Here is a 7,053-nt window from a genome sequence, read left to right as displayed (position 1 = left end):
GTATCATTCATCACTAAAAGGAAATAAGCTATCGAGCCTCTAAAAGACGTGAATAACCTTAAATGCATGAAAGAAGCCAGTCTGAAAGGGCTAGGTACCACAAGATTCCAATTATATGATATTCTGAGAAAGACAAAACTATGAAAACAATAAAAAGATGAGTAGTTGCCAGGAGTTGGAGGGAAGGAGGGATGGATAAGTGGAGCACAGAGGACTTTTAGGGTAGTGAAACTCCTCTGTGATATTGTAGTGGTGGAAACATGTCACTACACATTTGTCAAAACCCAGAGAATGTACAACACTAAGAGTGAACCTTATTGTAAACTACGGACTGGTGATAATGGTGTGTCCATATAGATGTATTGATTGTAACAAATGTACCACTCTTTAGGAAATGTGATAGTGAGGGAGCCTGGAGAGGAAGCATATGGGAACTCTGCACTTTCTGTTCAATTTTCTGACAACCTAAAAAGTTCTGGAAAATAGCCTATTTTATCAAAAATTTATAAGCCGAATCCTCACAGTTAATTTAGCTTCCTTTCACAACCAAATTTTTATAAGTAACTGATTTAAGTCATTTCCTCCCTAATTTGTAGGCACTATTAAATTATAAGATAAAAGCACAAAATAGTACTTAAGCACTATGTGATGTACTCTTTTAAAACTAATCTTCAGCACTTGGTCCCTCAAGTCGCCCACTTGGCCCTCTTTCACGTGTGTCTTCCTTTTCTTCCTTTCCTTACTTCACTAAAGCTTTTTAATAAACTTTCACTCCTGCTCTAAAAAAATTTTAAAAAATTTTAAAAAACTTCTAAATAAAAATCAGTCTGACCAAAGAAAATTACAGCAAGTATTACAGAGAGGTAGTTCTCTGATGATTAATAAATGTCTTAAGTGTATTGTTTGGGGGAAAGGACACACTGAAACAGAATTAAGAATTGATTTTGCAAATTAGCCGGCCGTGGTGGAGAATCACTTGAACCCAGGAGGTGGAGGTTGTGGTGAGCTGAGATCAGCCCTCAGCCTCCCAGGCACAGTGGCTCATGCCTGTAATCCCAGCACTTTGGGAGGCCATGGTGGGCAGATCACTAGGTCTGGAGATTGAGACCATCCTGACTAACATGGTGAAACCCCATCTCTACCAAAAATACAAAACGCTAGCCAGGTGCGGTGGCACGTGCCTGTAGTCCCAGCTACTCGGGAGGCTGAGGCAGGAAAATCACTTGAACCCAGGAGGTGGAGGTTGTGGTGAGCTGAGATCATGCCACTGCACTCCAGCCTGGCAACAGAGAGCGACTCCATCTCAAAAAAAGAAACAAAACAAAACAAAACAAAAAAGAATTGATTCTGCATGCTCCAATTACAATTTTTTGAAATTCTGGATTTATGCACACTGGAAAGGGTGGGAAGAGAAAGTTCTCGCTGAAATCTTGATTAAATTTTCAGTTTCCAGGGACTGACCCAAACATTTTATGGTTCACAGATGGCTTATAACAGCAGTTCCCAACATTTTTGGCGCCAGGAACCAGTTTCATGGAAGACAATTTTTCCATGAATATCTAATGACACTTTCATTAGATATTTGAAAAATTATAGAATTCCAAGTTCAGGTTACTTCTAGTTAAAATTTTGAAAAAATGGATCCCATTTTCTAGTTTGTAGTGTTGCTATTAAGAAGTCTCATCTCCATCTTGTTCTCAGCCTTTATAGTTGGCATGCTGTTTCTCTCTGGAACATTTTACGGTGTTCTCTTTGGTGGTGGTGTTTCATATTTCCCCTTGCTACACAGAAGTGTCAATGCACACAGTGACCTAGAAGAGTGGTCATTGATGGAGTTCCCCTTCAGACACATGGTAGGGTTTCTCAGAGCAGTGCCTATTCACTGAGGGTTATATGGGGGTCTGAGGGTTAGTTTTCAGTATCTTTATTCCAGGCTGGTAGGCACTTTAGCAGTGAAGCTCTCTCAACACCTGGCTTTTATCAATTTGATTTTAGCCAGTGACATGTGACAATAGTCACACCGTGATAGCCTTCTAGATGGCCCTTGTGATTCTAGGTATTCACGCCTGCGTGAGTTTGCTAGGGTTACCATAACAAAATACCATAGGCTTGGTGGTTTAAACAGCAGAAATTCATTTGGTCACAGTTTTGAAAGCTAGATCAAGGGGGCGGTGCCTGGGCAAATCCAAGATCAAGGTGTTGGCAGGGTTGGTTTCTTTCACAGCCTCCCTCCTTGGCTTGCAGATGGCCACCTTCTCTCTCTGTCTTCACATGGTCTTTACTCTGTGCACATACATCCCTGGTGTGTCTGCATGTCCAGATTTTCTCTTAGAAGGACACCAGTCCAGTTGGCTTAGATCCCATCAGATAGTTCTAGGGCTCCTTACACATTTTATTCTACCTAAAGTTAGGCATTTTAATTATGAGATAAAGTCACCTTGTTAAAATTGCAACACTTCAAGCATTTCTTCACACGGTGGAGCAGGAGAAGGAGGGTGAAGGGGCAATTCCACACACTTTTCCAACCACCAGATCTTGTGAGAACTCACTCACCATCATGAGAATGGCAAGGAAGAAGTCCATCCCCATGGTCCAGTCACCACCCACCAGGCTTCTTCTCCAACACTGAGGATCACAACTCCACATGAAATTTGAGTGGGGACACAGAGCCAAACAGTGTCAACATCTATGCTGGGGATGAGGAAGTAGGAGGATTTCATCCAGGTAATGTTAGAATCATAGGATGTTCAGAAGAATGTAGAACTGGTCTGTTAAGTGGCTACTCTTTTTATCCCTTTTAGGTTGGCTTTTCCTAATACTTGACCCTTCCTAAAGGAGAGACCTTGGGAGGTGAGAGATGATGTTCACTCTTCAGTTTTCTCTTTTCCATTGGGATGTTCTCACCATTTGTCAGAAGGACTGATTTACGTTTTGCTGAATTCCTCCAGCTGATGTTTTTGTTCTCCTTAATTATTAGTGCTCTGGGCAACTGCCCAGCTAGTGGAGAGGTCCCTAATCTAGCTCTGCTGAGGAAAGGGGGTGGCGTTAATGCTTATCTGTGCTGGGCCACATTTTTGAAAAGGATATTTTCTCAGGTTTTAATTGACATTTAAGTTAAAATAAATGGATCTGTTCTCTTCAGAGAGGTCTTTTCTAATCTCCAACCAGCACCACTCACGCCCTGCTGCAAGATTCTATTTCATCCTCTTCACTGCACTTACTAGTACTATGATTAGCTTATCTACTTACTATTCTGCATGAGATCCTCAGTAGCAGAAACTTCGTTTATCCCATTGCCAAGAGCAAGACCAGGCCCACCATAAGGTCTTGATGTTTAACCCACTTGACTGGCTACTATGCATGAGAGTGGAGGTTTTCAAAAGCAACGAGTTACACGAACTTCATGCTTATATTCTGGTGGCCATTCTTTAATCACATATCTCTCAGCACCCTTATGATTTTCAGTTTGAAGTGCACCAAAGAGCAAACCGCATCCTTTAAGCATCACCATGACTTTGAGAGAATTCTGGGCAGAAATGTACTTCACAATGAAGTAGCTAAAATGCCAATAATTTCTAGGAAATTTTACTCTTCTCCATACTGAATGGTCATGCCATTATTATTGGGTTCAGAAAACCTAATAATAGGTGTGTCACGTCTACCGTAAGTAAGAATTAGAAGATTACATCTAAGTTAAAATTTTACTGAAGCAGCTTAAGGTCTTTCAGTTCTACTCCAATAACATTTCATAAGTTCTTAACCAGAGCTTAATAAAAGCTCATGGATTACCTCAGTCCTTCAGTTATAGCCTGCAGAAAGAACATTCTTCGATTTAGCTGTGCTGGCTCTCAGGAGAAAAAATTAGGGAGTGAGAGTTTTTATTTTCCAAGTTAAGTATTCCATTCAAAAAAGCACAGAGGCTTTAATGCAAGAAACATGAACCACCAAGACTTTGCACTGCTGGCCCAGGCTCAGCATCACCCGGGCCTCACTGAGGCCTGGAGGAAGCTGAGAAGTGATGACAGGTGGAGAAAGGAAGTTGCTTGTCCAACTCCTGAGATGAAACCACCGGTAAGAGCCACACTGCAAATGTTTCAGCAGTCCTAGGACCCTGCTAGTGGGAACAGCCAGGGTGGGATCCTTGTAGAAGTTCAAGTTCAGTGTACTATCTAACTCCTGTTGTTATAAGCCTCGAGAAAACACCTGTTGCCTGTCCAATCCCTGCTGTCTATGTCTGCATAACACGGCATTGCCCTGCTTAGTGCCTTCCAGGGACACCCACTTCCTACCTGGGGGGATCTCAGACACCATCAAGGCCTATCCTGCCTCTTTTCATTCAGGCCACCATCCGTCCCTGACTTGCCTGATTCCACAGCTGGCCCAGGTTCCTGGGGTTTCCCAACCTTGTCATGTCTGTGATAGGACAGAAAGTCAGAAGAGGAGAAAAGTGATACTACCCCAGAACAGGCAGCTTGTCTGCTGGCTCGAGCCTTCAGGGTAGGCCGGGAAGGACAGCAGGGAGGTCAAAGTCGGATCAGAAATGAGCAACCCAGAAGCCTGCAGGTAGTATCAGGGCTGGGTGAGCAGACAGAACACAGCTGTCGATTCTAAGACAAAGCTCTTTTTATAATTTAGTGCCTGTGAAATCAGGGTATGTCTCACAACCAGTGACATCTTAGCACTGTGTTATTGCTACTATGATCTGTTTCTGTCCACAGAAACTTCTGATGCCAAATGTATGTGGAAATTTGCCATCACTGACCATTTCTCCAACACCAGCTAAAGTGTTCTACAATTCAACCCTGGCACTCTCTACCCAGAGTAAGCTTGGAATTCACAGGTTAAAGGCTCGGTCCCACAAGACTGCCCCCATTTTACATGCAATTGCAATCTGGGGCCAGCCATCATCCTTCTCATCAACTGGCTATAAATTGGGGGTTTCCATGACCCTGTTTTTAAACTGGACAATTTGCTGGAAGAGCTCACAGAACTCAGCATTTTACTTACATGTGCCAGTCCATTACAAAGGACACACATGAACAGCCAGGTGTCAAGGCATACACAGCAAGGTCGGGAAGATGCTCAAGCGCACGTTTCTGTCCCAGTGGAGCTGGGGTGTGGCACCCTCCCAGCAAGTGGATGCGTCCACGAACCTGGAAACTGTTCAACCCCATTGCTTAGGGGTCTTACGGAGCTTCCGTTACATAGGCATGATTGATTAAATCATTGGCCACTGGTGAGTAACCCTCTAATCACATGGTTGGTTCCTCTGGCAACCAGGTCCCATCCTAAAGCTATCTTGACACCCACCAGGAGATATCTCATCAGCATAAACTCAGATACAGCTGAAAGACGCTTACTGTAAATAACAAAATACTGTCATTCAGGAAATCCCACCAGTTTTAGAAGCTCTGTGCCAGGAATCTGGGCCAAAGACCAAACCTTTATTTTTTATTATATGACAATATCACAGAACTGCAGGTTGTCAATCCTTTGGACTCTGGGATTTATATTAGTGTTCCCCACCCCACTCTACCCAAGATACCTGAGTTGAGTCATTCAGAAGACTAGGTAGGGGTTTATTGAGGGAGCTGGCAACCCATGCCTGACACGTGTGACCCAGCCTGAACCAGGCAATAGGAGCCTCCCTGCCTTCCCTGGTGCTACCACAAAGAGCAGCTAGAGCCTCTTCTGCAGACTCAAGCCTGACAGTGAGAGTTCCCTTGGGAAGGTAGGATCATCTTCACTTCTTTACCTTGATTTCCTTATCCGTACAGTGGAGATGGTAATAATAGTATCTAAATCTTGGGGTTATAAAGATTAAAGGAATTAAAACATGTGACGTGCTTAGACCATGCCTGGTGCATAGCAGGCACTTTATAATCATTTACTTAAATAGAAACACAGGTCCTGGAGTCAAAGGCTTGGCCTTAATTGCTACATGAACCAGGTGAAAGTCACTTAACTATTCTGAGTTTCAGTTTTCTTTTTTGTAAAATGAGGATAAAGTAGTACTTATCTTGAAGGGTTTTCATGAAGATTAAGCTAATAGAAGGAAATCACCATAACAGACTGGCACCGCAAATGTTAGTTAAAAAATCTTGGCAAGCCAGGTACGGTGGCTCTCGCCTGTAATCCCAGCACTTTGGGAAGCGAAGGCAGGTGGATCACCTGATGTCAGGAGTTTGAGACCAGCCTGGCCAACATGGTGAAACCCCATGTCTACTAAAATACAAAAAATTAGCGGGGTGGCCGGCTCCTGTAAACCCAGCTACTCTGGAGGGTGAGGCAGGAGAATCACTTGAACCTGGGAGGTGGAGGTTGCAGTGAGATCACATCATTGGCTACAGCCTGGGCAACAAGAGCAAAACTCTGTCTCAAGAATCAATCTTGGTTCTGTGGGGTAATGCTGCCCTCTGCCGGACAATTTGGTTTCTTGCTTTTTTTTTTTTTTAAGTAGACTACAGCCCGTGCTCGACTTACGACCACGATTGGTTCCGACAGACCAGTCGTAACACGATTTAGTTGTAAATTGAGTATTGGGTTTGTTCCTAAATCCCATAGCCAAAAGGCTAATCAAAAAGCTTTTCTCAGAATACGTTTCTTTGGCTGCTGCGTTCAAACATGATTTGTTTATTCGCCATCTACAAATGGCTTTCCTCACTTGATGAACAAATGAGCCACTTGGAAATTTATTTAGGCTGCAATTTCATTTCCAATTTTACCTTTATGAAGAAATCCAGGTCGCTGCGCGGTGGTTCACTCCTGTAAGCCCAACACTTTGGGAGGCCAAGGCGAGCGAATCGCTTGAGCCCAGGAGTTCGAGACCAGCCTGGGAAATACGGTGAAACCTAGTCTCTACAAAAAATACAAAAAATTAGCCGAATGTGGTGGCGCACATCTGTAGTCCCAGCTACTCCAGAGGCTGAAGTGAGAGATCTCGCCAGCCCGAGAGGTTAAGTCTGCAGTGAACCTCGATGGTGCCACAGCACTCCAGCCTGAGCAACACAAGAAAAAAGAGGAGCGGAGGGGAGGGAAGGGGAAGGAGGGGAG

The sequence above is a fragment of the Cebus imitator genome, unplaced genomic scaffold, assembly GCF_001604975.1.
Source record: "Cebus imitator isolate Cc_AM_T3 unplaced genomic scaffold, Cebus_imitator-1.0 Scaffold42, whole genome shotgun sequence".
Lineage (NCBI taxonomy): Eukaryota > Metazoa > Chordata > Mammalia > Primates > Cebidae > Cebus > Cebus imitator.
This window is presented reverse-complemented; position numbering follows the sequence as displayed.